General features: G+C 45.1%; 1 protein-coding gene across 4 annotated transcripts in view; it reads left to right on the top strand.

Moving 5' to 3' along the window:
* lzts2a (leucine zipper, putative tumor suppressor 2a) overlaps positions 1 to 18296 on the top strand; it is a 226085-nt gene that overhangs the window by 108284 nt on the left and 99505 nt on the right. Inside the window, exon 1 of one of the 4 annotated variants that reach the window (XM_072557080.1) lies at positions 10879 to 11118. The exons of 2 other annotated variants lie outside the window; for them this stretch is intronic. The gene's annotated coding sequence lies outside the window, so the exon portion shown is untranslated. Of the gene's footprint in view, positions 1 to 10878; positions 11119 to 18296 lie in introns of those variants that run through there. One more of the 4 variants, XM_072557078.1, reaches the window with a different exon arrangement.

Raw genomic sequence — 18296 nt, 5'->3', positions numbered from 1 at the left:
TATAAGTCCTGCTAAGATTTGCTTTCCCAAAATGCAGCACCTCGCATTTATCTGAATTAAACTCCATCTGCCACTTCTCAGCCCATTGGCCCATCTGGTCCAGATCCTGTTGTAATCTGAGGTAACCCCCTTTGCTGTCCACTACACCTCCAATTTTGGTGTCATCTGCAAACTTACTAACTATACCTCTTACGCTAGAATCCAAATCATTTATGTAAATGACAAAAAGTAGTGGACCCAGCACCGGTCCTTGTGGCACTCCACTGGTCACAGGCTTCCAGTCTGAAAAACCACCCTTCACCACCACCCTCTGTCTTCTACCTTTGAGCCAGTTCTGTATCCAAATGGCTGGTTTTCCATGAGATCTAACTTTGCTAACCAGTCTCCCATGGGGAACCTTGTCGAACGCCTTACTGAAGTCCATATAGATCACATCTACCGCTCTGCGCTCATCAATCTTCTTTGTTACTTCTTCAAAAAACTCAATCAAGTTTGTGAGACATGATTTCCCATGCACAAAGCAATGTTGACTATCCCGAATCAGTCCTTGCCTTTCCAAATACATGTATATCTTGTCCCTCAGGATTCCCTCCAACAACTTGCCCACCACTGAGGTCAGGCTCACTGGTCTATAGTTCCCTGGCTTGTCCTTACCACCCTTCTTAAACAGTGGCACCACGTTTGCCAAACTCCAGTCTTCCAGCACCTCACCTGTGACTATCGATGATACAAGTATCTCAGCAAGAGGCCCAGCAATCACTTCTCTAGCTTCCCACAGAGTTCTCAGGTACACCTGATCGGGTCATGGGAATTTATCCACCTTTACACATTTCAAGACACCCAGCTCTCCTCTGTAATCTGGACATTTTGCAAGGTGTCACCATCTATTTCCCTCCAGTCTATATCTTCTATATCCTTTTCCACAGTCAATACTGATGCAAAATATTCATTTAGTATCTCCTCCATTTTCTGCGGTTCCACACAAAGGCCAGCTTGCTGATCTTTGAGGGGCCCTATTCTCTCCCAAGTTACCCTTTTGTCCCTAATGTATTTGTAAAAACCCTTTGGATTCTCCTTAATTCTATTTGCCAAAGCTATCTCATGTCCCCTTTTTGTCCTCCTGATTTCCCTCTTAATTATACTCCTTCTTCCTTTATACTCTTCTAAGGATTCACTCGATCTATCCTGTCTATACCTGACATATGCTTCCTTCTTTTTCTTAACCAAACTCTCAATTTCTTTAGTCATCCAGCATTTCCTATACCTACTAGCCTTTCCTTTCACTCGAACAGGAATATACTTTCTCTGGATTCTCGTTATCTAATTTCTGAAGGCTTCCCATTTTCCAGCCGTCCCTTTACCTGCGAACATCTGCCTCCATAAGACCATAAGACATAGGAGTGGAAGTAAGGCCATTTGGCCCATCTAGTCCACTCCGCCATTCAATCATGGCTGCTGGGCACTTCAACTCCACTTACCCGCATTCTCCCTGTAGCCCTTAATTCCCCGAGACAACAAGAATCTATCAATCTCTGCCTTGAAGACATTTAGCGTCCCGGTCTCCACTGCACTCTGCGGCAATGAATCCCACAGGCCCACCACTCTCTGGCTGAAGAAATGTCTCCGCATTTCTGTTCTGAATTTACCCCCTCTAATTCTAAGGCTGTGTCCACGGGTCCTAGTCTCCTCACTTAACAATTTCCTAGCATCCACCCTTTCCAATCACCTTTTGAAAGTTCTTGCCTAATTCCGTCCAAATTGGCCTTTCTCCAATTTAGAACTTCAACTTTTAGATCTGGTCTATCCTTTTCCATCATTATTTTAAATCTAATAGAATTATGGTCGCTGGCCCCAAAGTGCTCCCCCACTGACACCTCAGTCACCTGCCCTGCTTTATTTCCCAAGAGTAGGTCAAGTTTTGCACCTTCTCTGGTAGGTACATCCACACACTGAATCAGAAAATTGTCTTAGACATACTTAACAAAATCCTCTCCATCTAAACCGTTAACACTATGGCAGTCCCAGTCTATGTTTGGAACGTTAAAATCCCCTTCCATAACCACCCTATTATTCTTACATGTAGCTGAGATCTCCTTACAAGTTTGTTTCTCAATTTCCCTCTGACTATTACGGGGTCTATAATACAATCCCAATAAGATGATCATCCCTTTCTTATTTCTCAGTTCCACCCAAATAACTTCCCTGGATGTATTTCCGGGAATATCCTCCCTCAGCACAGCTGTAATGCTATCCCTTATTAAAAATGCCACTCTCCCTCCTCTCGTGCCTCCCTTTCTATCCTTCCTGTAGCATTTGTATCCTGGAACATTAGGCTGCCAGTCCTGTCCATCCCTGAACCATGTTTCCGTAATTGCTATGATATCCCAGTCCCATGTCCCTAACCATGCCCTGAGTTCATCTGCCTTCCCTGTTAGGCCCCTTGCATTGAAATAAATGCAGTTTAATTTATTAGTCCTACCTTGTCGCTGCCTGCCCTGACTGTTTGACTCACTTCTGTTCTCAGCTGTACCCATCTCAGATCGATCTCTTTCCTCACTATCTCCCTGGGTCCCACCCCCCCACCTTACTAGTTTAAATCCTCCCGAGCAGCTCTAGCAAATCTCCCTGCCAGTATATTAGTCCCCTTCCAATTTAGGTGCAATCCATCCTTCTTGTACAGGTCACTTCTACCCCAAAAGAGATTCCAATGATCCAAAAATGTGAATCCTTTTCCCATACTCCAGCTCCTCAGCCATGTATTCATCTGCTCTATCCTCCTATTCCTGCCCTCACTAGCTCGTAGCACTGGGAATAATCCAGATATTACTACCCTTAAGGACCTTCTTTTTAAATTTCTGCCTAACTCTCTCTAATCTCCCTTCAGAATCTCAACCTGTTCCCTTCCAATGTCGTTGTTTCCAATGTGGACTATGACCTCCTGCTGGCCCCTCTCCCCCATGAGAACATTCTGCACCCTCTCTGAGACATCCTTGATCATGGCACCAGGGAAACAACACACCATTCTGCTTTTTCTCTCCTGGCCACAGAAACATCTGTCTGTACCTCTGACTACAGAATCCCCTAACACAATTGATCTCTTGGAAGCCGATGTACCCCTCGTTGCATTAGAGCCAGTCTCAATACCAGAAACTTGGCAGTTCGTGCTCCGTTCCCCTGAGAATCCATCATCCCCAATATTTTCCAAAATAGCATACCTGTTTGATATGGGTATATCCACAAAAGACTCCTGCCCTAGGTGCCAACCTCTCTTACCCTTCCTGGAGTTAACCCATCTTTGTGACTGTATCTGAGACTGTATCCCTTCCTATAACTGCCATCTATCACATACTGTTGCTGTTGCAAATTCCTCATCGCTTCTAACTGTCTCTCCAACCGATCCATTCGATCTGATAAGATTCGCAGCCAACAGCATTTATGGTAGATATAATCCGCAGTAACCTCTCTTTAAACTCCCACATCTGACAAGAAGTACATATCACTGCAAAGGCCATTTTTGCTCTTTCACAATCTACAGACCCAGAAAATAACACTGTCTTATTCCTCTACAAACTCTGTCCCAGGTTAAATTAATAATTACGACTTATATTTCAAGTTTAATCAAGAGACATATCTCCAAAAACATATAATCAAGAATGAACCCACTCTACTCACTACTGTAGCCTTTCTATTGGACACACTTAAAGCAATGATTCACTTATCTGATTCTGTGCTGTGAACTTCGCCCAAACAGGTTCCTCCAAGATCATTTGTGAAATTCACTGTTTGTTAATTTTCCCCGATGCACTCCAATGTCCAGCAATACATGAATTCAAACAGCAAAGAGAGTAACTGTGCAGGTTCTCTCTCTCTCTCTCTCTCTCTCTCTCTCTCTCTCTCTCTCTCTCTCTCTCTCCCTGCACTATCCTCACCACGTCCTTCCTTTGTCTGTTCTTCTCCCTTTTAAACTGCTGTTGTTTTGATTTTTTTTTCCAAAGTTCCAAAACAATGCAACAGCATATAAAACAGTAATTGCTGCTCCTGGAATTCGAGGAAATCACCTCCAACACTTAAAATCCTGCAATCCTTTTGATCTTAGAATGGAACCACTGTCTGTGAGCTACACCTGATGTAGAAGGTTCTCTCACACGAGAGGGTCACCGCATTGGCATATGGAATATAATGTGGGGAGACATGAAGTTGGAAGAATAGAGGAGCTGAATATTATTTAAATGGAGAAAGACTGCAGCAAGCTGTGGAAACAGAGGGATTTGAGAATCCCTGTCTTTGAGCTAGTATCCAAGTTCAGCAGATAACAGGGAAGGCAAGTAAAGCATTGGCCTTTATTTCAAAGGGAATGGATTATAAATGACAGAGAGCTTTAGCTGAAACTAGACAAGGCACTAATCAGACCACAGCTGGATCACTGTAAAACACTTTTGGATCTGTTATCTGAGGAACGATATACCAGTATTAGAGCAGTCCAGAGGAGGTTCACTTCTCTGACCCCGGGCCTTAATGGGCTCTCTAGTGAGGCGAAAGTGAGGACTGCAGATGCTGGAGATTAGAGTCAAGAGTGTGGTCCTGATGAAAGGCCCCAAACGTCGATTTTCCTGCTTCTTGGATGCTGCCTGTCCTGCTTTTCCAGCACCACACTCCGGTCTCTCTAATGAGAAGAGGGTGAATAGATTACGCCTGTACTCGTTGGAATTGAGAAGAATGAGAGGTGACTTTATTGAAATGTTCAAGATTCTTAGAGAGATTGACAGGGTTAGTATGGAAGGGCTGTTTCCCCTTGAGGGACGGTCTGGGACCAGAGGGCGTAATGTCAGAGTGAGGGGCCATACATTTAAGAATGAGATGAGGAGGAATTTCTGCTCTGAGAGAATTGTGTGTCTGTGGGATTCTTTACTGCAGAGGGCTGCTGAGGTCATTAAATGTATTTAAGGTTGAGATAGACAGATTTTTAATCACAATGGAATCGAGGGTTATGGGGAAAAGGCAGGAATCTGGATTGAGGATGATCAGATCAGCCACCTTCCCAGTGAATGGTGCAGCAAACTTGATGGGCTGAATGGCCTATCTTAATCATCCCTGAGCGCAACCAAAATACTGTGGATGCTAAAGATCTGAAATAAAAACAGAAATTGCTGGAGAAACTCAGCAGGTCTGGCAGCATCTGTGGAGAGAGAAACAAAGTTAATTTTTCAGGTCTAACCCAAAAGGAAATAAATGTGGATATTGTTGGTATGATCTGAAATTATTTTGGGTATCTGCACTGCGGTTCTGATTCAGGTAATCTTAAATCCCAAAGAACATGTGCAGTGGGGGAAACAGCCTTAATGTTTCAGGTTGATGACTTTTTACCAGTATGATCTGAATGAGAGATTTAACCGTTTATAAGGGACTGTGGAGCCAGGGGAAAGCAGGGAGTGGGATTTGGGGATCGGGGTGAGGAACTTATACTCTGTGAAATCTCCAGCTTCTAAAGAAAGGTTATCGACCTGACACATTAGCTGTGATTCATTTCCCACAGATGCTGCCAGCCCTGCAGAGTGATTTACAGTGTTTATTTTTCCAAAAGGGGAATGGAAAGGTGATGTTGTTTTGATTAGCCACCGTGCAATTTGTGCATATGTCTCCTAACCCTCTTCCCGTTTGCTGTTAAGAGCAACGGAATTATCCTGAAACAGGATGTAATTGCTGCTGGTGCCCTGTGCACTCCTGAACAGGACATGAGAAGGTACAGCTGCAGAGGTTTGACATTAAATCCACTGCGATGCTCAGCAAATTGCTAATTTTTCTTTTCAAGGGATTAAATATGCAATGTGTTTTGATTCCTTCTCTCTGCTTGGAAGAATGTTATTTGAAACCATTTGCTTAAGGATCCCCCCCACCTCCCCTTTAAAGAGCTGGAGTATATTGGCAGTGAGGGAATCTGAATAGTAAAGAAAAAATTCTTCTGAAGAAATCCTTCAGAACTCTGCCTGAAATGCACTCTTCAATTCTAATTCCTATCAGGGTTTTGGCTCAGGGAGTACAGACTTGCCTTTTGTCTGCAGGTGTGCTGTCTGCTGTCTTTTCTGTTGCCTCCCAGCGTTAACTTTGAGAGCTGCTCTCTTCCACCCCTCACCCAATGCTTGCAAATTCTTTGAGCTGTGAGCTTCTCTTTTGTTGTAGTGAAACTGAACTGAATCCGCTTCTTTGAGACATATACTCCCGTGAATACAGGGAAACGTTTACAAGTCGCTACTTGCAATACCATCTTAGGTACAAAGGCACCTAGGTGCAGATTTTTGAATACAAATTCTTAGGAAACACAAGTGTAGAACAGAAAAGAAATAAGAAGTCCAGCATTATAGACCTTCAAAAGTACAAAATCATCGTAATAAATTAGAAAATTAAAGAAGTAGTGAAATAAAAAGTTGAGAATAACAATCCTTCCATAATATAATAAAAAAAAGAATTTAAGACAATGTCCACATAGGGTCTGGACTCAAGGACCTGAACCCCACCCCACTCCACTGGAATCCCAGGCTGGACCCACCATGATGATGAAGAAAACGCTGCATGGAGTGATTTCGATTCTCACTCACAAACACGTTTTAGCTGGATCGTTTAAAGTGCTCTCTCGGTCAATCCCCGTCAACTACACACCCAGGAAACCAACACGGAATCGGTCCGTTGTACGTCTTCTGGAGAACAAATTACCTTGAATATGTATGTGAGAGTGGCAAGGCCAGAGAGAGAGAGAGAGCACTGGGGAAACGATTGTTCATATGGAGCCTGTGATATTTAAACAGCATGAGGATTTGCAGTTGCACATCACTGAGCAGCAGCCTCAAACTGAAAAGGGCAAAGTTTAAAGGAGAGGGATAAATTAACCAGGAGTAACTTTGAATGTCCTGTAAGGCAGGAGTGCTGCCTTCCTTTGGGACATGAAAACAGGGACCCCATTTGGGTAGGTCAGAGGGGAGCAGTATGGCCTGTGCTTTAGGAATAGGGAACTCCATAGCTGACTACACTATCACAAAACAACTTCATTTTGTGCTGAAAGCATTTTCCCAATATTTGTGCAAACACATTATTTTGTCTTTGAACAGGGCACATGATCACCTCATGTGGACTGATTTAACAGCAGTGAACTATAAACAGCTGAGAGAATTTAAGGATGAAGACTAGTGTTTGCCCCAACTAGACTCCTCCACAATTACATCCATGTGCTCCTGGAGTTAAGGAATTAGCAGAGGTTAGATTCTCAGTGTCTCTTACAAGCTCTCCCTGCCAGGTTAGTCGCAAAATAAAAACTCGCTCTGTATTATCCAAATCCTGGGAAAACTATTTGCTTTTAAGATCATGTTCTCCTTTGGCTGGGGTCATCTGGATGAACAGTGTTAACCATGAAATCTCTGCTTTATCAAACATTGACCAGGTCTTTACTGAAAACAAAAAAAGTGCAGAGTGAGTCAGGCATCATCTGTGGAGAGAGGACAAGCTAATGTATCGAATTCGCTGCTCGTTGGATGCTGCCTGAACTGCTGTGCTCTTCCAGCACCACTAATCCAGAATCTGGTTTCCAGCATCTGCAGTCTTATGTTTTTACCTCACTGTTGGAATATTGTGTGCGGTTCTGGTCTCCTTCCTATCGGAACGATGTTGTGAAACTTGAAAGGTTTCAGAAAAGATTTACAAAGATGTTGCCAGGGTTGGAGGATTTGAGCTACAGGGAGAGGCTGAACAGGCTGGGGCTGTTTTCCCTGGAGCGTCGGAGGGTGAGGGGCGACCTTATAGAAGTTTATAAAATCACGAGGGGCATGGATAGGGTAAATAGACAAGGTATTTTCCCTGGGTTGGGGGAGTCCAGAACTAGAGGGCATAATTTTAGGGTGAGGGGGAAAGATATGAAAGGGACCTAAGGGGCAACCTTTTCACACAGAGGGTGGTACGTGTATGGAATGAGCTGCCAGAGGAAGTGGTGGAGGCTGGTACAATTGCAACATTTAGAAGGCATTTCGATGGCTATATGAATAAGAAGTGTTTAGAGGGATATGGGAAATGGGACTAGATTAGATTAGGTTAGGATATCTGGTTGGCAAGAATGAGTTGGACCGAAGGGTCTGCTTCCGTGCTCTGTGAGTCTATGACCAGGCAGTGTAGGTCTCATCCACAGTTCTGTTGCCTGCTGTGTCCGACATTGGAAATCTGGCTGGAATTTGCTCGACCCAAACTGACTTCACCATGTATTAAAGAATTAACAATCTTTGCAAAGTATGCCAAGAATTTAGGTGGCTATGTCACTTTTAATTGGCCCATTGTCTTTCTAAAGTAGGTAGCCTTTTGAGTATGCTGGCGTGTGATTTTCTGTGTACCCTTTGGCAAGTTCTCTACAGCAGAGCCAGCAGGCACAGAACAACGTCGCAACTGACTAAATCCATCCCGTGCCGATCATCACGAACCGTGAAAGTGTGAGGAGGCAGTCTTGACAACCAACTGGCAGCGAAGTGGACAAGGGGAATGATGCAGGAATTCCTGCAACTCTCAGGGAGGCCTGGGATTCTACACTTTACCTACAGCTCCCTCTTCCATCCACCCCCAGTCCTTACACCCGAAAGGTCAACTTCTGCACCTCCTGATGCTGCCTGGCTTGCTGTGTTCTTCCAGCCTCTTGCCTGTCTACCTTGTGTTAAAATTAGCAGGAAACGTATGCGCTGACACATTTGCTGGATCAGACCATCTCACCGCCCCACCCGCCGAGTCCCAGAGTCAGTGCTGTGGAATCGGCCCTACTTGCAGTCACACAGGATGGTTTATATTTTGCCAGTTGGTGCAGGGATGTTCCCTGTTGTACCACCTGACCGTGGTGTGACTGTTGGTCAAATCTTGCTGACTGGCAGCTTTCAAACAGGCTGGGACTGTAACTCAGTGCACCCTATCCCCACTCCGGCCTGCTGGATTGGGTGTACCCTTTTACACTTCATTACGTAATTCAATGTCAAGATCAGAGTGGTGCTGGAAAAGCACAGCAGGTCAGGCAGCATCCGAGGAGCAGGAAAATTGACATTTCAGACAAAAGCCCTTCATCGGGAATGTCGATTTTCCTGCTCCTCGGACATTTCAGACAAAAGCCCTTCATCGGGAATGTCCGAGGAGCAGGAAAATTGACATTTCAGACAAAAGCCCTTCATCAGGAATCCTGATGAAGGGCTTTTGCCTGAAACATCGATTTTCCTGCTCCTCGGATGCTGCCTGACCTGCTGTGCTTTTCCAGCATCACTCTAATCTAGACTCTGGTTTCCAGCATCTGCAGTCCTCACTTTTGCCTTTGTATAAATTCAATGTCAGTTCCATTCAGCACCCCATTCTCCTCAAGTCTAACTTACTGTCTGACACAACGGATTCACACTGAACAGCATTTCCTGTGCCCTTTATGTTTGGTTCAATATTTACAAAGCAGGTGTAATCCCAATATTGGTCTCCCTTCCCAATTCTGCTACAGTCTACTACATTCTAATAAAACTGACCATATTTAACTTGTTACGTAGGTAGACTCTTGTTGGAAAACAATGCTGGAGCGCTCAGTGTCATTTAGACAGCTTAGCCCAGACACATCTTAGAGTTCAGTGTATTCAGGATGATCTCAGGGACTGAGAGATGTGCAAGGGATATTGATCCTGAAGAACAAGGGCTCTACCCCTGAAATGTTAGCTGGCTATTGCTACTCTGTGTGAAACAAACACAGGGTACGCTGGAGAAACTCAGCAGGTCTGGCAGCATTTGTGGAGAGAGATTACAGTGACTTTCGAAAGAGCGTCCCACTCAGTCCCTGCATTTCCCATGGCCAATCCAGCCTGATCTGCACATCTTTGGACTGTGGGAGGAAACCACATAGACAGGGAATACAGGTGTGCAAACTCCACACAGACAGTTGCTCAGGGGTGAAATTGAACCCGGGTCCCTGGCGCCATGGGACAGCAGTGCTAACCACTGAACCACTGTGCTGCACCCGTTAAAGGCAGATTTTTAACTCTACTATCTTCAGCTGGGAGACAGCATCTCTGACAGTGCAGCACTCACTTGGTACTGTGGCCAAAGAGCAGTCTGGGTTATACAATCCCGATTCTCAAGAATTCGAACCTCATCCCTGGTAGTTGGGAGGGATGATAGAATGTCAGGATTCTGGGCAGAGATTTCTTTTTGATTTCAGCCAAAATATCTGTATCTGGGTGCTGGGGGTGGGGGTGGAATGAATCACTGCTTTTCACAGTCCGATGAACTGTGCTTTAATACATTCACACCCGAGGACATTGGGAGAAAATAGCATTGCTGTAGCCAGATACCACTGTGCAGCTCTGCAGACAGTTCAGTGAGCTGGCAGTCTGAACAGAGAATAGGATCCATTGTACAGACCCCTCTGGTATATCAGTGTAGATTGGGAATAGCTGTTTCCTCTCCTGACATAATCGAGAATGAGAGGGCACATGGATAGAAGGTAATTAGCAAAGAAAACAAAAGTGGGAAAAGCCTTTGTCCCTCACTCAAAACAAAAAGGAATGAACGGTGTGGAAGTGTGGAAGCAGGTTCACTTGAGACATTCAGGAGGGGCATTGGATGGTTAGTTTAAATAAAAATGACACTCAGGATTGTGGGGAACGGGCTGGAGAATGGGCCCGAATTTTATTGCACCTTTAAGGATCTAGTCCAGCCCCAATGGGCTCTTACTGCACTGAGCTGATAGTGACAGAGCAGCGAGGAGTTAATGTCATACAAACTCTCTCGATTAAACTCCTCCCCACGTCGCTTTTCTTTCAAGTCTTCAGGACAGTGAGAACATGCTGACCAGTTCCCCTCCCACCTTGAAGTGTACCCTGAGGCAGGAGGAGGTGACAGTGGGTTGGGCATCTCATGTGGAGGCGGGCAATGCAATGACAGCTTCAGTTGGACTGTGACTGTGGGCTGGGGAGAAGCAATCACTTTCCCAGCTCGCAAGGAGAGAGAGAGAGAGAGTGTGTGTGTATGAGGACGGCAGAGGGAGATTACAGAGAGTGCTATCGCTGCCTGAGGATCACTGTGTGTACACTGGAGGCTTAGTCTTCAGAGAAACCATGGAGGAGGACAGCAATGGTAAGCAGCTTTATCCAAGTTTAACGGGCACTACTTGAGGGGGAGATCCGGGCTGCAAGGCAACTCGTAAAAACTCACTTCAGAAGGTTAAAATAAAGAGTTAGGTTTTGACAATAAATTCGAACAGAATGCCCTTTGCATCTCTCAGTGGCTTGCTTGTAAAGCAGTGTTTAGTTTAGAAATGTGGGTTAGATCTCTGCATGTATCCTCTCTGGATTTTAATCTTTGACTGGCTTAAACTGATTGCGAGTCTTGAAAGTCACCTTTTGTTTTATTTGTGCCTGCCGTTCCTGACACAGGAGGAAAAGAAAGGCTGCTGTTAGTTGTGAATTTATTGAGCTGAAAGGGAACAGCGTGCAGAGAGAGTGTGAGGTTGGCTGGCTGAATGAGCTGAGGCTGTGCATTGTAATGTCTGTCCCTCCACCTCCCTTCCCTTCTCTCTGTGGCTCTCTCTCTCTCTCTCCCTCTGTTCACTTCATTTGTCTTGTTTGTTGAGCTGTTTCTGTAGAGTGTGGGGTTGGAATGCGCCCAGACTGTCCTCTGGTGCTGAGAGATTCGCAGGCCTTTCCCCCTGGGGTTCCTGGTCCACCCACTGATTGTAATTAGTTCAGCTCCTGCCATCCCACTACACCAAGGAGTTAACCTTTTGGAGGCCTGTGAATTTTTGTTTTGTATGCAAGAAGCATTTTACATCTCTCCTATCAGCTTCAAATTAAGGACAGTGGAAAAATACCCACACAGATTTCATGTTGGGAAAATAAGATTTTAAAAAACCCCTTGCGTTTTGCAGGAACTTGTTTGATGACTTTGGATGCTGGTAGTTAATATTCCTTCAGACTCGCGTATGCACCGAGTTTCCAGGGTCTGTGAATGGGGCAGAAACTTAGTGTGGCAACATTGTGCGTCCCTTGCACACTTTGCACTTGTAATATGTCACAGACAGAGGGAGGCAAGTCTCAGTCAACAAAGCAAAACAGAGGAGGCACTGAGCAAAATGGAGACCAGTCAGAATATGGGATAGTGACTGTGTTAAACCACAGGGAAATGGAGCTTTGGCTCATGTCATTCCAGCATATCTTGCATTAAAATGGGTCTGAGGTTGGTTGGAAAAATAGCAATTATATGGACAGTTGTCAACAAAAAATCATATACTATTCCAGAACAGTCTGTTGATGTTCTTGTGGAATTCTAGACGAATGGTCGTAAAATCATAGAGATCTGCAACACAGAAAGAATGTCCATTGGCCTATCATCTCTATGCTGGTCAAAATCACAACTACTCTAATCCCATTCTACAGCAGGGGGAACATTGGCCTGTCATTTCTCTGCAACTCAGCTGGTCCCAGTATTTCGTCCCAAACCAAAAGAGAAAATGCTGGAAAATCTCAGCAGATCTGGCAGCATCTGTAAAGAGAGAAAAGAGCTGCGTTTCGAGTCTAACTGACCCTCTGTCAGCTTTGACAAAGGGTCAGTTAGACTCGAAACATCACCTCTTTTCTCCCCTTACAGATGCTGCCAGACCTGCTGAGATTTTCCAGCATTTTCTCTTTTGGTTTCAGATTGTAGCATCCGCAGTAATTTGCTTTTACCCAGTATTTCGTCATTGTCCTGATTTTCTTTTCAGACAAGCCATTTCTTCAGGTTCTTATCCAGATTCAGTTTTGGAAAGCCCAACCCACCAAACAGGCAGGCCGCATATTCTAGGTCATAGGCCTCTCATTGTTTTGGAAAGAAAAGTCTCAGATTGCGTTTCAGCAATTATCGGAAATCAACATCTTTTCAACTCTCCCACTGAGAGCAGTTTCTGTATCAGATTGGAACGTAGGAACAGGAGTAGGCCATTCAGCCCCTCCAGCCTGTCCCACCATTCGGGGAGATCATGGCTGATCTGTGGCCTAACTCCATAGACCTGCCTTTGGCCCATATTCCTTAATACCATTACTTAACAATAATTTATCTCTTTCAGATCTAACATACACAACTGATCCCTGATCCACTGCTGTTTGTGGAAGAGAGTTCCTAACCTCTCCCACCCTGTGTGTGTGGAAGTGCTTCCCAACATCTCTCCTGATTCTGACTATGCCCCTAGCTCTGGAATTGCCAACCACTGGAAATAGTTTATTTTTACCTACCCTATCTTTTCCTGTTAGGTTTAAAAAAATAATCATGATTAGATTCCCTACAGTGTGGAAACAGGCCCTTCAACCCAACCAGTCCACACCGACCCTCCGAAGAGTAACACACCCAGACCATTTCCCTCTGTGGGCAAATTAGCATGGCCAATTCACTTGACCTGCGTATCTCTTGAAGACTTTGATCAAATCACCCCTTAACCTTCTCAATTTTGGAGAAGACATACCTGATTTATATAATCTCTCATCATAATCTAACCCCTGAAGTCCCAAGTTTCATTCTTGTAAACTTGCTTCGTACTTACTACAAGATGAATCTATCCTTTCTGGGGTGTGGTGCACAGATCTGTTCCAAGTGGGGACTAACCAGGGGTTTGTATCATTGCATCATAACCTCTCCATCCCTGTAGTCCAATCCTCTCGAAATAAGGGCCAAATGCATCTGGTCATGGCATTTAAAAGATTGATACTCCTGAACCCCCAAATCTCTTTGGACATCTGCTGTGTTTGACTTCATTCCATCTAGAAAATACCCTGATCTGTCCTTCTTCCTTCCAGAATGGATAGCCCCCATAACTTGTTCACATTGAACACCATCTGTTACAGTTTTGCCCATTCACCTAGTGTGCCAATATCCCTGTGTAATTTTATGTTGTTATCTACAATGCCACCCAACTTTGCTTCATCAATGACCTTCCCTCCATCTTAAGGTCAGAAGTGGAGATGTTTGCTGATGATTGCACAATATTCAACAAGATCTGGACAATTTCCAGCCTTCGGCTGACAAGTGGCATGTACCCTTCGTGCTGCACAAATGCCAGGCAGTGACTATCTCCAACAAGAGACAATCTAATCACTGCCCCTTGATATTTAATGGTGTTCCTTAATCCCCCACTATCAACTCCTTGGGGTTACCATTGACTAGAATCTCAGTTGGTCTCACCACATAAACATGGGTCAAAAGCTAGGAATAATGTGGTGAGTAACACGTCTCTTTACTCCTCAAAGCCTGTCTACCATCTACAAGGCACGAGTCAGGAGTGTGATGGAATACTCCCCACTTGCCGAGATGGCTGCTGCTCCAACAACACTCAAGAAGCTTAACACCATCCAGGACAAACCAGCCCCGGCTTGACTGCTACCACACCCACAAACGTCCCCTCCCTCCACCACCCAATCTCAGTAGCAGCAGTCTGTACTATTTAACAAGATGCACTGCAGAAATTCACCAAATGTTCTCAGGCAGCACCTTCCAAACCCATGACCACTTCCATTTAGATGGACAAGGGCAGCATGGGAACACCTCCCCCCTACAAGTTCCCCTTCAAACCACTCACTATCCTGACTTGGAAATATATTGTCGTTCCTTTACTGTCACTGTGTCAAAATCCTGGAATTCCCTCCCTAAGGGCATTGTGGGTCTACCCACAGCACATGGACTGCGGTGATTCAAGAAGGCAGCTCATCCCCCACCTTCTCAAGGAGCAACTAGGGACGGACAATGAATACTGGGCCCAGCCAGTGATGCCCATGCCCCATCAGCGATTATTTTAAAAAGGGCTGTTTTGGGTTTCTGTTATTTATAAACCATGTTATTTGTAAACCTCAATGAGATAATGAGCAGATACATCAGTTTAAAGATCAGATCAATGTTTTGAGGAAAGGTCACTCGACCCAAAACATTAACACTGATTTCTCTCTGCAGATGCTGCCAGACCTGCTGAGTTTTTACAGCAATTTCTGCCTTTGTTTATGATTTACAGCATCCACAGTTCTTTAGATTTTTACCAGGGAGAGCTGCCCTGTTTGCAGAATTGTCATGGTGCAGAAGGAGGCCATTTGGTCCATTGTGTCTGTTCCTTACACCAATGCTGTGGGAATCTTTTATGTTGACTTGAGAGAGTAGGCAGGGCTTCAGTTTGGCAGCTCCTCCACAGGGCAGCCCCTCCTAAATTGCAGCAACCTCTCAGTCCTTGACAGGTCCACCTACCTGGGCAATGGGCTAGATTGTCCCAGCATGCAATGTGAGCCTTTAACATTCTCATGGAGAAGTGACATGGCTAGCCATGGTCAATACCTTTGTCGTGGGGTGAATGAAGAATCATATCCTTGCAGAGGCGAATCTTGTCTTTACACCGAGTTAAAAAGTTTGGGATCCTTGTAGGAGGCAAACTTCCATAAGCTGTGTCAGTCGATGTGGAGCTGGAAAAGTACAGCAGCTCAGACAGCATCCGAGGAGCAGGAAAGTCAGTGGTTCTGCCCGAAATGTGCTGTGTTTTTCCAGCTACACATCTACTGACTCTGGCTTCTGCAGTCCTTGCTGTCTCCATAGCTGCTGCCTCAGCTCTGCTATCCTGACCAACCCTGCAGCAATGGCAGTGGTTATAATGCTTCTTTAATCTTTGATAAAAGTGGACTATCTCTCCCTGAATCATCAACAGTGTGCTTTGGTTCCCCAGCTACGTTCTCACCTTTTTTGTAGACAGGTATTCCTCAGGCTATTAATCGCCCTTTAATTACGGACACACCAACCAGACAAATGCATTTGCCAACTCGGGTTAACAAGACTTGCTTTCCCATTTAGTCTTTGAGAAAGTTTGCTCCAGGTTTGTTTACAGTCAGACAGTCCTCCCACCCTGCAGGGTTGGGCAGTGAACTCTACAATGAAATGTTAGACTGGGCTGGGTCGAGTGAATTCCCATTGTGTTTTTTACTCATCGTCCCTCCTCTCGTGGAAGTAGGGAGGGGGTGGATCACAGAGATCAACAGCACTGAGAATGGCCTTTTGGCCCATCGAGTGTGTGTTGGTCATAGACAATCACCTAACTATCGTAATTCCAATTTCTGTTGCTTCTTGAATGTTCTGAGGGTTTCTGTCTCTACAACCCTTCCAGGCACAGAGTTCCAGACTCAGACCTAAAAGTAACGTCACCATGACCATACCAGACCATAGTCCTACCCTTTCATTAGAGTGCACGAGAGATATGACTGGTGGTAGTTTAATGTGAGGGTCACTACACCTCAGACAAGGGTAGAGATTCAGAAGGACAGTCCTTCATGGTAACCTCAGCTGGTTCAGGATTTGAACCCACGCTGTTGGTGTCACTCTGTTTCAGTAGCCAGCCATCCAGCCAACTGAGCTAACCAGGCCCACCACCCTCTAAGTGAAAGCATATTTTCTCACCTTCCTTCTAAACCTGCTGCCCCTTACCATAAATCGGTGAACTCCTTCCCCACGCCACTGATCCCTGTACCATGGGGAGAAGTTTCTTCCGGTCTCCCCTGCCTGTGCCCCTCATAATTCTGGATAAGTCCCCTCTCAGTCTCCACTGCTCCAAGGAAAACAAAACCCAGTGTATCCAATTTCTTTTCATAATTAAAACTGTCCAGCTCAGGTCGTATCCAGGTACAGTCAATCCATCCAGAATGTGACGGCTATGTTCTCGTGCATCCGTGCTTTGTAGAAAATCACGCTTTAGAAACAGCGCGTAAAGTGTTGGCGATGTAATCACGTTACCGCCTACACACACCTTAAAATTATACACTTTACAAGCAGCACCCCAATTCGTCAATCATGTTACAACAAATTCGCGTTGAGGAAACACTCATTAAAGCAGACCAACCTGTCTAACTTCCTGTGCACCCTTTCCACTGCTATCATATCGTTAAATGGATGGCATAGTGGCTCAGTGGTTAACACTGCTGCCTCACAGTGCTCAGGACCCAGATTTAATTCCAGCCTTGGGTGACTGTCTGTGTGAAGTTTGCACATTCTCCCCATGTTTGTGTGAGTTTCCTCCCGCTGTCCAAGCATACGCAGATTAGGGTGGATTGGCCATCCTAAATTTCCCATACTGTTCAGGGATGAGCAGGCTCGGTGGGTTAGCCATGGAAAAAACAGAGATGGGGTGGGTCTGGGTGGGATGCTCTTTAGAGGGTCAGTGTGGGCTGAATAGCCTGCTTTCACACTGTGGGGTTCAACGATTCTAAATCAGGAGAGCTTAAAAATATATGCTGAGGTCCTCCTGTGTGTGCACTCCACACGTCATTGGATGGGCCAGAGATTCAAGAAAACAATTTGCTTGTTAGTGCCTATTCATATTCTCCTTGAGAACAGCAGTGGTGGACTTTCTTGAATATAGATGGATGTGTGTAAAAAAAATAAGGTAACAGGAGACTAATAGCGTGCAACTCTTTAGGTCTGTTCTGTTGTAGGATCATTTGCAAACGTCACTTTGACATATTCACTCCACCTGGCCTTGTTGAGTCCCCTTGGCTCACTTTATTGATCTCCCACCCCGTGGGCCAACAGTTCATGGAACATAGAACATAGAAAAATACAGCACAGTACAGTCCCTTCGGACCTCGATGTTGCGCCGACCGAAGCCTACCTAACCTACACTAGCCCAATAACCTCCATATGCTTGTCCAATGCCCGCTTAAATGACCATAAAGAGGGAGAGTGCACCACTGCTACTGGCAGGGCATTCCATGAACTCACAACCCGCTGAGTAAAAAATCTACCCCTAACATCTGTCCTTTACCTACCACCCCTTAATTTAAAGCTGTGTCCCCTAGTAACAGCTGACTTCATTAGCGGAAAAAGGTTCTCACTGTCAACCCTATCTAAACCCCTAATCATCTTGTACACCTCAATCAAATCGCCCCTAAACCTTCTTTTCTCCAATGAGAAAAGCCCCAAGTGCCTCAGCCTTTCCTCATACGATCTTCCTACCATGCCAGGCAACATCCTGGTAAACCTCCTCTGCACTCGTTCCAATGCCTCCACATCCTTCCTATAGTATGGCGACCAGAACTGTACACAATACTCCAGATGAGGCTGCACCAGAGTCTTATACAACTGTAACATGACCTCAGGACTCCGGAACTCAATTCCTCTACCAATAAAGCCCAGTACACCATATGCCTTCTTCACAGCACTATTTACCTGGGTGGCAACTTTCAAAGATCTGTGTACATGGACACCAAGATCCCTCTGCTCATCCACACTACCAAGTAGTCTACCATTAGCCCAGTAATCCATCT

Source organism: Chiloscyllium punctatum, chromosome 38 (assembly GCF_047496795.1).
Source record: "Chiloscyllium punctatum isolate Juve2018m chromosome 38, sChiPun1.3, whole genome shotgun sequence".
NCBI classification, from domain to species: Eukaryota; Metazoa; Chordata; class Chondrichthyes; order Orectolobiformes; family Hemiscylliidae; genus Chiloscyllium; species Chiloscyllium punctatum.
This window is presented reverse-complemented; position numbering and strand designations above follow the sequence as displayed.